The sequence below is a fragment of the Anabrus simplex genome, chromosome 1 (assembly GCF_040414725.1).
Source record: "Anabrus simplex isolate iqAnaSimp1 chromosome 1, ASM4041472v1, whole genome shotgun sequence".
In the NCBI taxonomy this organism is placed as follows: Eukaryota; Metazoa; Arthropoda; class Insecta; order Orthoptera; family Tettigoniidae; genus Anabrus; species Anabrus simplex.
The window spans coordinates 823,614,459-823,628,367 of record NC_090265.1 but is presented as its reverse complement, the minus strand read 5'-3'; the positions used below and the strand labels follow the sequence as shown (position 1 = coordinate 823,628,367).

General features: G+C 44.4%; 1 protein-coding gene across 1 annotated transcript in view; it reads right to left on the bottom strand.

The window, feature by feature from the left end:
- Positions 1 to 13,909, bottom strand: part of LOC136873862 (calpain-9) — a 1,061,895-nt gene that overhangs the window by 985,106 nt on the left and 62,880 nt on the right. The window lies entirely within an intron of this gene.

Sequence of the window (13,909 nt, the reverse complement as noted above, 5' to 3'; positions counted from 1 at the left end):
AGTTAGTTCTACGCTCGGCCACTTTTACCCCAGGAATTAACCTGCTACTCATTTTTGGTGTAGGCTGAGTGAACCTCATGAGCATATGGACCTCCGGAAGTGGAAATAACATTTCCTAGGTTTTCGAATTCCTCACGGGGAATCCAACCCACGTCATTCCTTATGAACATTTTTGCATGTCAATTCGCAGTAACTTGACGTTAGGGCCTGCAAAGACTGCAATGCAGGTTGACCCGGGGGTTCAGGGGCCCACAGACTTACCTAGGAAAAAATGAATAATTAACTTCACCCGAAAGCTACTCAACACGGGAAAGGAGACATCGTGATGTGCGTGTAGAATGGTGCCAGAAAGTTCGGTTTTTCCAGTGCGTAATTGTCGGGTGGTTGCATCTGCCTGCAAAACTATTATTACGTTGAGTCTAAGACAGCTGTCCCGTAACACGAGCGGCACGCTCTCACACAAATATCTGCACCAAGTTATTAATAGAGAAACAGTGGAAACTGGTACCAAAATATAAAATCTTATACCTGATTATTCCTGTAGCTGTTATTTCCATAGAACGATCATTTTCGAAACTGAAACTTGTAAGAACTACCACCGAAATGTGATGAACCAAGACAGACTCTGTGAAGTCAACCCGCCGAGCAAGTTGGCCGTGCGAATAGAGTCGCCCAGCTGTGAGCTTGCATTCAGGAGATACAGGGTTCGAACCCCCACTGTCGGTACTCTAAAGCTAGTTTTCCATGATTTCACATTTTCACACCAGGAAAATGCTGGAATTGTACTTCAATAAGGCCACGGCCACTTCCTTCCCACTGCTAGTCCTTACCTAACCCATCTTCACCGTATCAGTCACAAGGTAGGTCACAAGGGATGGTCAGATTGTACACTCTTTATCTCTTTGTGCACAATCAATCAATCAATCAATCAATCAATCAATCAATCAATCAATCAATCAAATCGCCACTGATTTGCATTTAGGGCAGTCTTCCAGGTGGCACATTCCCTATCATTGCAAAGAATTTGGAAATTTATTGAACTCCTCTTCCTATAAACTAGGGCCTCTCAAACGCCCAAAATCTCACGCGTGCAAATCGAGGCGCAACAGCTCCGTGCACTGTGCATCGGTCCCGCTCGGCTCGGCTCGGCTCGGCTCGGACCAACGCTTCGTCTCTGGGCTACTCGGCTAAGCTCGGCTCGGATTTGGAGCGCTACGGAGCAAGTGAGGAAGAGGGAGCGAGGGAGACAGGGGGGGCGAGCGAGACAGACGTGAGGAAAGAGAGAGACAGCGCTATTGCTCCAAATGGAGGAGTGGGGGTCTGCACTCTGGTCAACTAAGCGAAGTCGTCTTTTGCACCGTGCACAGTGTATGCGCCCTGAGAGGCCCTGCTATAAACGAATATTTGCCCCAATTTGTACTCTTGAATTCCAACACTATCTTCATATTGTGATCTTTCCTACTTTTAAAAACTCAAACATTCGTCTACTAATGTCATTCCACGCCATCCCTCCACTGACAGCTGGGAACATACTGCTCAGTCGAGCAGCTCGTGTCCTCTCTTCCAAGTCTTCCCAGCCCAAACTTTGCAATATTTTCGTAACGCTATTCTTTTGTCGGAAAGAACAAATCGAGCTGCTGTTCTGTGGATCTTTCTTCCCCCCCCCCCCCCAGTTCTTGAATGAAATAACCTTGTGAGGGTCCCGTACACCGGAAGCATACTCTAGTTGGGGGTCATACCAGAGACTTATATGTCCTGTCTTTTACATCCTTACTACAACCCCCAAACCATAACTATAACTATGTTTGTTTGTCCAACCCTTGTCCCGTTTCCCTGGGTCGGGTATGAGGTGAGATGAATTTGTCGTGGCGGTTTTTTTCATGACCGGATGCCCTTCCTGACGTCAACCTCATCAGAGGAGTTAATGAGATGAAATGAATGACGTGATATATGATAGTAGGGAGAGGGTGAAACCCGGTGCCGGCACATAGCCTACTCCTGTCGAATAGCACCAAGGGGTCTGCTCAAGGCTTAACGTCCCCATCCGACGGACGAATCACCATCAACAGCGTCATATGCCCTCACTCTATATGAGCACTGCGGAGAGGTTTGGAATTTAATCCAGGCTTTTGGCACGCAATCTAGTGATTAGAAATTGTATACCACCACCTCCCCTACCCTGCCGGCCAACATTCTGATGGTGAAAATTTTTTCGACCAACGGGACTCGAACCGGCTAACCTCGGTGTTAGACCGTTTTTAGACTTCAGCGCCTTAACGATCATGGCCACCAGGCGGGCTATAACTATAACTATGTGCAGGGATCAATACCCTTTATTTACAATCCCATCTATGTGATTCCCCCTATGAAGTTTTTCCTTCCTTTGCCTTTGCTGGCGAGATGTAGTGTTTAAAGTGCACTATGTCTTCTGGTATGGGCTAGAATAAATTCGTTACTTACATTGACCTGTCTCAGTCTCATCCGAGGTATGAGTGATGCTAGTAATAAAAAAAACATGGCACTACAGCCCTTGAAGGGCCTTGGTCTACCAAGCGACCGCTGCTCAGCCCGAAGGCCTGCATATTACGAGGTGTCGTGTGGTCAGCACGACGAATCCTCTCGGCCGTTTTTCTTGGCTTTTTAGACCGGGGCCGCCATCTCACCGTCAGATAGCTCCTCAATTCTAATCACGTAGGCTGAGTGGACCTCGAACCAGCCCTCAGGTCCAGGTAAAAATCCCTGACCTGGCCGGGAATCGAACCCGGGGTCTGCGGGGAAGAGGCAGGCACGCTACCCCTACACCACGGGGTCGGCGATGCTAGTAATACCATTCCTTATTCAGCCAATCCCTGTTATGAATGGTATGAAAATATCACTCATAGAGTCGGTTGGTGCATTCATTTCAGTGGGCTTGACAGTCTGAAAAGTAATAACATCTTCTGGCTCGGTGAGCAAAGCAACGGGAAACTACCTCACTCCTCATTTCCTCTTCAATGACGCGTGGGCTATCTATGGCAGCTGTTGGCGGAGCTGTGGAGGATCAAACCAGCCTTCGGGCACAATGCCCTTCATACACACATTAACACCTACATACAGGTACTTACAGGTACAGGTACTTACAGTGATCCCCATAAGGAACTTTCATCCCATCAACGCAGTAATTAAAACTGAGAGGACTTTCCCTATTAGTAAAATTCACAACCTGACTTTCAACCTCTTCGGAGAGCAGTACTATATTTTAATAAAAGGTTCAGATCAGTTCGTTCAAATGTTATTGTCCTTAAATAAAAATCCTTAACTTAATCATAAATGTAATGGCACAGTGTATGTAATATTTAAGCACTCTCAAATGTCAACCGACTGCGTTGGGATTCTATCCCGTAAGCCTTGAGCTTAAAAGGCAGTGCTACTCTAATTCCATTCGTACCTTCACCATTGTTAGGAGTTGACGTGCTCCGTTAATTAAAATGTGTAGTTTTACAGAGGTTTTACCCCGTATGCTTGACCTATGGAATATTGTGAGAAGCCTTTCAATGTCAGTTCCACAGGTGTAATGTCAGCATATAAGAGAAATTAACCCTCGAGTGTGGGAAGAGTTGTGCACCCTCATCAGCCACGGAGGGGCAGGATGTAAGTTAGAAGGGGAGTCAAGTTACCGGATGTCGTTTGGTTTTTCTCTAACCCCTGCGTTGGCACCAAGCCGATCCGTCAATTAGCATGTACATACATTCACACACGCAATCTATGTAGCTTTGTCAAGGTTAGGATCTGTCTGATGTTGCAGCTCAACCGCCTGGAACATTACAAAGGAGTGGGCGGTTTTCAATCTGCACTCGGCCAGCCCAAACACAGGATTATACCTATCAGCAGGTTCGATCACGAAGTGGTTGAGCATTCCGCTGCTCTAGTTGCTCCTGGCTCGAGAATAGAATTCCCAATACTAACAGTGTAATGTATACAGCTGTAAGTCGAAATATGTAGTGAGCTCTTTTGAAAATAGTAACATAATAACCTGCCCATACCATTGTTAATAATAATAATAATAATAATAATAATAATAATAATAATAATAATAATAATACCGGCTCACTGGCCCCGTAGTTTAGGAGTAACGTGCCTACCTCTTACGCAGTGGCCCCGGACTAAATTCCCGGCCAGGTCAGGGATTTTTGCCTCCATCTCAGGGCTGTTTCGAGGTCCACTCAGCCTATAAGATTGCAATTGAGGAGCTATCTGACAGTGAGATAGCGGTCCCCGTCTCGAATGCAAGAATAACGGCCGAGAGGATTCGTCGTGCTGACCACATGACCTATCGTAATCTGCAGACCTTCGGGCTGAACAGCGGTCGCTTTGTAGGCCAATCTCCCCTAGGGGCCGGTAGCGCCAGAGGATTTATTTAATAATAAATGACAATTAAGGAAAGTAGAATTATGCGAAAAATCCTTGGTCCCGACTTCAAAGATGGTGCTTACAGACTTCAGAGCAACTTAGAAATATACACCCACACCGTTCGGAAAAGAAGGATAACGTTTACGCTCACCTCTTCAGATTGCCACTGAAGGAATCTGCTAACGTTTGTTATCCTACTTCAGAAGTCTCAAAAATTATCTTTCCTTGGATGGTGGAGATTGATAAGGATCTTTTAAAGTATAGAATCACAGAAACAGCATTCAACTCCGAGCACCACTTAAACACAAACTTAGACAGGTTCATCAAGAAGAAGTCCCAGCTCGACTGAAGCATGTCCATTCTGATTCATGGGAGAAAACACGCACCGAAAGGATAAAAACCTGATGGGCCCGCAAGAAGGAAAACACTTGAGATCTCGTAGTTCTTAGTGGCCCTTACAATGAACGATAATAATAATAATAATAATAATAATAATAATAATAATAATAATAATAATAATAATTGAGAATCTCCTTGAACACTTCACCAGGAGCAGAGAATGATCACAAAACAAAAAGGTTTAAGTACTAGGAGAATAGCTGGAACCCAATCTCTCCGAAGTAGTATTGTTATCAAATCGAGTTAATCAGCTAGAAATGGCATACTGACTGACAAAGAACACGTACAATAAAAAGTGTCTCTCCTGTAACAATTAAATGAAGAACTACCGGACAGTCATCCGTCCTGAAGCCTTATATGCTTCAGAATGTCATATTCAACAGGAAGGGACTCACGGACAAGCTCGAATAACAATTTAAAGTAAGATATTGGGACAAGTCAAGGTAGAGAACGAATACAAACGGTGACATAAAATAGATCTACCGGGCGAGTTGGCCGTGCGGTTAGGGGCGCGCAGCTGTGAGCTTGCATCCGGGAGATAGTGGGTTCGAATCCCACTGTCGGCAGTCCTGAAGATGGTTTTCCATGAGATTTCTACAGGATGTATAATACCATGTTGACCAACCAGCTTCTCGTTTACTGGAAAAGCAGGAAGATCAAGTCACCATGATTGATGGAAGTAAGCAAAACATCTGCAGGACCTCGGAGGAACGGAAAGAGAAAAGACCAGACATCTCTCAACAGGATGATTAAACAACCAAAGTTCCTGGACAAACAACCAAAAGGAAGATAGGTACCCTCTGGACAAAGGAGAGGAAAGAACAACACTGCCAGAAGATGCGCGATTACTCGGCAAACATCAAAACCCACCCGAAACGCAATAGTTCAATATCGTGGTCCTTAGTCGGCCTATACGAAACAAGAAGAACAATATGGCCTCAAGTACAACACGCGGGCATTTTGATCTGAGGCTCTCTAGGCTGCCTTGGGGTCAATTTCGAAGTTCCACTTTAATCCACCAGATTGTAGGCTTTTAATTGAGTTTGTCACGTAAACACGAAATGTGTTACCCGAGATCTTTTATATGCCGACATCTCATGACATGGAGTGTTGAATGGGCATTTTCCTCCGTTCAAAATTTCGACTACCTCTGCCGGTTTAGAACCAGAAGTCTTGGTATCCATAGGGCGACACTCTACCACTGATCCATCGCTATGGCTGAGTTTTAATGCATTTTGTCGGATAAACACCGAATGTGTTACCAAGGAACTTTCACATGCCAACATCGTTACACATGGAGACTTGAGTGAACTTCTTTCCATCCTATAAAAATCAGACAACCTCTGTCGCATTAGAATCTGCGATGTGCGGATATGACCCAGAGAGGCAGCAGATTGCGGGGCCCGTATAATGGCAACGTTAAAATATATTTTTCTATCTTGTCAGACCTGGAACCTCCCTGAAAAAGGTTGTTACGGATTTTTTTTTTTTTTTTGCTAGGGGCTTTACGTCGCACCGACACAGATAGGTCTTATGGCGACAATGGGATAGGAAAGGCCTAGGAGTTGGAAGGAAGCGGCCGTGACCTTAATTAAGGTACAGCCCCAGCATTTGCCTGGTGTGAACATGGGAAACCACGGAAAACCATCTTCAGGGCTGCCGATAGTGGGATTCGAACCTACTATCTCCCGGATGCAAGCTCACAGCCGCGCGCCTCTACGCGCACGGCCATGTTACGGATGTGAAATGTAAGTCTAAACATTCCGTAATGCCGTGTACAGTACCGGTCAAATGTTTAGGACCACATCAAGAAATCACGAAATGTCATCTAGAACCTAAAATTGTGCCACTAGACCTCTGTAATTTTCTTTCTGATATCTCACATTTGATAGGATATATGTCGCCTGATTTCATTGAGTTAGTTGAAGTACTGTAGAAGTTATGAATTTTTAACTCTTGGAAGGTCACAACAAAAAATCAAAAATTTTGGTAATATAATGTACTGAATTCTCCAATTGGTTGCAAGTATCACCAACAAGATTTTTCTGTAGACTTAGGAATTGGTGGGGGCCATTTTAGAATAAAAATAAAAATATAAAAATATGCGGCACCGGTTTTTTTCGTGGTTTTTTTTTTGAACCAGGGCCAAAATTGTTGATTTTTCTTTGCCTTTTTCATGTATGGCCCAAGGTCTCAGTGTGATCTATCGGCGTCAAACTTATCTGCACCGGGCGACTTCGCCGTGCGTGTAGAGGCGCGCGGCTGTGAGCTTGCATCCGGGAGATAGTAGGTTCGAATCCCACTATCGGCAGCCCTGAAAATGGTTTTCCGTGGTTTCCCATTTTCACACCAGGCAAATGCTGGGGATGTACCTTAATTAAGGCCACGGCCGCTTCCTTCCAACTCCTAGGCCTTTCCTATCCCATCGTCGCCATAAGACCTATCTGTGTCGGTACGACGTAAAGCCCCTAGCAAAAAAAAAAAAAAAGTATCTGCCTTGATAGTTTCATTTGCACTCTGTGGATGGCATCCAAGAATACGTTTCTGATGCCTTAGTTCACACTGAGACCTATGACAAGAACAACGAAAAATTGACTATTTTAGCATTGGTTTGAAAAAAAAAACCCACAAAAATGGGTGCCGCATTTTTTCGGAATTTTCATATTTATACTAAAATGACCCCTAACTATTGCTAAGGCTCTACAAGAATCTTGGTGGTAATACTTGAAACCAATTAGAGGATACAGTACATAATATTTCCAAAAATGTTGCCTTTCTGATGTGACCTTATAACATTTAAAATTGTATAACTTATACAATACTTGGCGTAAATCACTGAAATCAGGCGATGTATATCATATTAGATGCAAGAGCTCAGGAAAAAAGATACAGAGGTCTAGTAGCAAAATTGTAGGTCCTAGATGGAACATGATTTTTCAATGTGGTCCTAAAACTTTGACCGGTACTGTAGGTGAATTAGTAACGATAGATCAAGGTAAATAACACTATATTATTTCAAGGTATTTACGGCTTATAGTAAGAACCTCCATGGCTCAGGCGGCAGTTCGCCGGCCTCTCATCGCTGGGTTCCGTGGTTTAAATCCCGGTCACTCCATGTGAGATTTGTGCTGGACAAAGTGGAGGCGGGACAGATTTTTCTCTGGGTGCTCCGGTTTTCCCTGTTACATTTCATTCCAGCAATACTCTCCAATATCATTTCATTTCATCTGTTATTCAGAGGAGTGCGACAGGCTTCGGCAGCCGGCACAATTCCTATCCTCGCCGCTAGATGGGGTCTTCATTCATTCCATTCCATTCCTGACCCGGTCTAATGACTGGAAAAATGGCTGTGGATTTTCAATTTAGGGCTTATAATAAGGATGTAAAAGGGAGGGCATACAAGTCACTGGTAAGACCACATTTATAATTTGGTTCCAGTGTATGGGACCAGGATTACTTGATTCAAGAACTGGAGAAGATCCGAAGCATGATTTGTTCTGGGTGATTTCAAACAAAATACACAAATGCTGTAAACTTTGGGCTGGGAAGACTTGAGGGTAAGGACACGTACGAGCTGCTCCACTAAGTAATATGTTCCGAGCTGTCAGTGGAGAGACGGGGTGGAATGAATTAACAGACGAATCAGCCGGAGTTTAAGAAAAAAGGAATGAAAATAATATGAAGATAAGATTGGAATTCAAGAGGAAAAATGGGGCACATATTCGTTGATAGGAAGTGGAATTGGAGATTGGAATAATTTATCAATGGAGGTGTTTGATGGGGAATGTGACACTAAATATAGATCAGCGATTGCGTTTCTGATCATTCCTTTATGTTCAGACATAATCACCAAAGTTATTCAAATACTTGTCGTAGCGCAAAAAAAGTGTCTCCTTTCCTGTTTGTTGAACACTCTCTAATTCAGCGTTACCTGCCTGTTGGAGAGAGACTTCTATTTGACTACTATTTGACCAATAGAATTTATTAATATTGAAGGACGATCACCCCGCTCATCGCCCTTCACAGACGTTTGAACGTTTGAAAATTCAGGGCACCACTTCCGCACCTCTTGAACAGGCATCGCTTTGTATCCGCGTCCAGACACAAACCCGAGCGAATGTTGCCACGCTCCGTGATTTTCCCCCCTAGAAACGGATCACTTTACAGATCATCTGGAATCACCACTCTTTCAGTAACTTCATCATTTTACAACAGTCGCTGTGCCAAAGTTCTGATTCATCGACTTGTGCACTCGTGCACGCAGTATACGGGTATGACTACAGCCTATCGGATACGTAAATTGGAATGAGCTCCGTTCCTATGCTTCAGAGTAATTAAATAGGAAACTTCATTTTTGACTTGCCTTCGTGTCTGTTTATGGACTCTGAAGTCACTCCCATTTGCACTCTGACCCCATATGCAACCTCAACAACAGACTCGCATAAACTTTCCTGAATACAAAATGCAAGCAAACACAACAATATGTACGTATCTGGTCGCTATCTCATATAAATGAGATACAGTCTACAGTTTAGACATCCATGTTTAGTTCTCAGCTTTCCAGTGGAGTCCTTTTGAATATGAATTTAATATCTTTACTTCTGCTCTCATATTTCACTCTTGTATCACTGCATAGTAATATATTTCTAGGATGATGCATGCCTGCAAGTTGTCGTCATATATTGCTTGGATAAGTTTACGATGCGTTCGGCGTCACCACTGCACTTTATCCACTAAAAGATGAAATAATGCCTCAATAGCTGAGCGACATCATCACTACCCTCTCATGAAGACGACCGCAGTTCGAATTCCGACCAATATATCAAAGACTTTTGTATTCAAAGTAACGTTCCTATGGCTCGGATTTCATGTAAAACTAGATATCCTGTATCCATAACCACAATATCAAGAGTCGCGTACGTCTACACGTTAGCTTTTTCTTGGATTAAAGACAATGGAATTTCATTGCCATTGACTTTATGTGCATTATTTCTGGGACGTTTGTGACCTCATTAGTGAGTAAGTCCACCTCTGTGATTAGCTGCCACCCCTGGAAGCCCTGGTTCGATACCCGACTCTGCAACGACATTTGAAAAGTGGTACTGGAACCGGGTCCACTCAACTTCGGGAGGTCAACTGAGTAGAGAGTGTTCGATTCCCTCCTCACCCATCGTCGAAGTAGTTTTCCGTGGCTTCCCACTTCTCTTCCAGGCAAATGCCGGGATGGTACCTAACTTACGGTCACGGCCGCTTCCTTCCCTCTTCCTTGTATATCCCTTCCAATCTTCCCATACCCCACACGGGTCCCCTGTTCATTATAGCATATGAGGCAGCCTGAGCGAGGTACTGGTCCTCCTTCCCAATTGTATCCCCGACCCAAAGTCTCACGCTCCAGGACACTGCCCTTGAGAGGCGGTAGAGGTGGGATCCTTGGAGGGTAAACGCATTAAGAAAGAAATATTAGTGAATAATAATAATAATAATAATAATAATAATAATAATAATAATAATAATAATAATAATAATAACGTGTGGCCTCCGAAGAGGCCTGGTGCAGGTCTTTCGAGTTGAAACGGTATAGGAGACATTAATTTGAGTGCTGAAGACGGCACACACACCCAGCCCCTGAGCCATTGGCATTAACCAAGAAAGTTAAAATCCACGACCCGTCTGTGAAACGAACCCGGGAACGCCTTGGTCAAATGCCAGCACGTTAAGCATGTAGCCACCATGGAGCCGGACAGTATAATGATGTGTGTGGTGAATGAGTTGTAGAAATATTGAAAACATCAAAAATATCCAGTCTCCGAGCTAAGGGAATTAACCATTTTTTTTATCAAAATGCTTCGACCCGACCGAGAATCGAACCTGTAACCTTGAGGTCCGAAGGCCAAGCTGCTGGCAACTCAGCCATGGAGCCCAACATTATTCTAGCAATAAGATGAGATTGTAGAGCGACCGTGGCTCAGTCGGCAGCGTGTCGGACTCGCACCACTGGGTTCCGTGGTTCAAATCCCGGTCACTCCATGTGAGATTTGTGCTGGACAAAGCGGAGGCGGGACAGATTTTTCACCGGGTACTCCGGATTTCTCTGTCATCTTTCATTCCAGCAACACTCTCCACTATCATTTCATCTGCCAGTCATTAATGGTTGCCCCAGAGGAGTGCGACAGGCCTCGGCAGCCGGCACAATTCTCACCCTCGCCGCAAGATGGGGGCTTCATTCATTCCATCCCTGACCCGGTCACTGACTGGAAAACAGGTTGTAGGTTTTCATTTTCATTTTCAAGATGAGATTGTACCTGCAGTTAAAACAGCAGATTAAACAAAGTTCCTAACGCGTTCCTGTTTTGAATTTAAAATATTTTCATGTAGTCAAACCGTGACGTGAAATGTCTTCACGTTTAAGGCACTTTAAATAGAAGAGATGATGGCCTGTCTCCAAGATCGCCCTGTCCTGGACCCAAGCTAATGCCGAGTCACACCTCAGACCACTGAACATTTGTTATGAGCGCTGCGAGCTGTATCCTTGAGGGAATACGAATGAAGAAGTCTGAGCCATTCCCAGTATGGTGCTCTGTTCATGGCATACAATATACAAATCATTAGCTCACGTCATAGTGCGTGTGTCCGTGTTGCAGTCCCACACTTGCCATATTCAGCCTCAGGAGTGTACAGTACATATCTCCTGTCTGGCTGACAAGCGACCGACCTGTCTAAAATTACGAATGCCTCGCAGTGAAGTGGGACTTCGAAATCGAATCTGAACGCTATATAATAATAATAATAATAATAATAATAATAATAATAATAATAATAATAATAATAATAATGTTTTACGTCCCACTAACTACTCATTTGTCGCTTTTCGGAGAAGCCGAAGTACCGGAATTTTGTCCCGCAAGAGTTATTTGACGTGCCAGTAAATCTATCAACACAAGACTGATGTATTTGAGCACCTTCAAATACCATCGGACTGAGCCAGGATCGAACCTGCCAAGTTGGGGTCAGAAGGTCAGCGCCTCAACCATTTGAGACATTCAGCCTGGCGAACGCTGTTAATAACAATAATAACTCGGCCTCATATCACGTTCCGTCTCTTTCCTCAACTTCCATATCAATTAGTGCATCATTTCCCTGTAGCCCGAACCAGTAGCTCCGCGATTTGGGTCACGTAGCTGTAAGCACGCATTCGGGAGATAGTGGGTTCGATACCCACTGTTGGCATCACTGTGGATGGTTTTCCGTGGTTCCCCATTTTCACACCAGGCAAATGTCTGTACCTTGATCAAGGGCACGGTCGCTTCTTTCCTACGCGTAGCCTTTTCCTCTTCCATCGTCGCCATAAGGTCTAACTGTGTCGGAGCGACGTAAAGCAAAAAAGTCAGGGAGTATTTCTCGTACTTCGAACAGATCAGGCCAGGCCATTTATTTCCTGTTTTAGGAACCTTGACCTACATTTCCTTTGGCTTGCTCTGTATTTTCTTTCATGGACCTCAATCCACTCTAAAAAGTCATTTCAGTTCAAACGTCCCCTGGTTCGATTCCCGGCCGGGTCCCTAATCTTGGCTTGGGGAATGGGTATTTGTGTTGTCCCCAACATCCTTCCACCCCAATCATCACGCAGTTTTCTACATACGACAGATGCCATCCAACCTCGTCGCAGGGTCTGCCTGATAAGGGTTGCACCCTATAAAGGAGCTGCTTAGTTGAGGTGGTAAAGTTTCGGTTCACTCTGAAGTACGTGAATTGAATTCTCTGTCAGGAGCTTTACAATCCTGAAACGAAATTTCCACTTCCTGAGATGGTACTTCTGACCAAGCAATTAAGTGTCTTTGTGTTCCCTTTGACTTACGTCTAACTGGAGGTTTTACATCAACCCAATGTTCAACGTTGCCTACACAAGGCTAGCGAAAATCTAACCACTATTAAAGAAAACATTATCTTTGAAAAGTCTACTAATAAACAAGTCCCTGTCAAAACACCACTGTTAACATATTATGTTTGTCCTATATAGGGTTGAGTGGTTAAAATCAATATAAACAGATCAGTCTTTCCAAAACAAAATCCTCCACATCGCGGCCAACGATCACTCTTTCGTTCGTTTTTATCACAATCAACGAGTTAATCACTTCACACGCTAGAAACATGTTCACGACCTTACTTAAAACGGAATACAAACTACGGACTCTTCACGATAATGGATATGACGGAGTTTTCAATTTTAGATTCCTTTTGGAAACAAGCCCGCTTTTTGGAAACCTTATGGGAATTTTTGGTCCCCACGTATTCGTGCACCCTTGCGGGTTAGGAGCTATCTGCATGCAAACTTACAGCCTTGAAGACCTCGGGACAGAGGAACTGGCTTTTGCACGTACGAGACACACAGACACCTTCATTATCAACTGTTATGCCTTTCAGTGTTCAGTCTGCAAGCTTCTAAAAAGTGATGACACATCTCCATAACCCTAGATTTGCAGCCAGCTTTTTTAAAAATTTTGTTTTACGTCGCACCGACACAGCTAGGTTTTATGGCAACGATGGTGTAGGAAAGGGCTAGGAGTGGGAAGGAAGCGAACTTAGCCTTAATTAAGATCCTCAGCATTTGCCTGGTGTGAAAATGGGATGCAGCGGAAACCAACTTCAGGGTTGCCGACAGTGGGGTTCGAACACACTATCTCCCTGATGCAAGCTCATAGCTGCGCGCCCCTAACCGCACGCCCAACTCACCCGATGCAGCAGCTAGCTTTGACGTCTCATTTAAAACCGCTCATTTTGAAATGAAAATCCACAGCCTGTTTCCAGTTATTCGACCGGGTCAGGAATGGAATGAATGAAACCCCATCCAGCGGCGAAGGTAGGAATTGTGCCAGCTGCCGAAGCCTGTCGCACTCCTCTGGGGCAATGATTAATGAATGACGGATGAAATGAAATGATTTTGGAGAGTTTTGCTGGAATGAAACATGACAGGGAAAACCGGAGTACCTGGAGAAAAATCTGTCCCGCCTCCGCTTTGTCCAGCACAAATCTCATCACATGGAGTGACCGGGATTTGAAACACGGAACCCAGCGGTGAGAGACCGGCGCGCTGCCGCCTGAGCCACGGAGGCTTATAGAACCA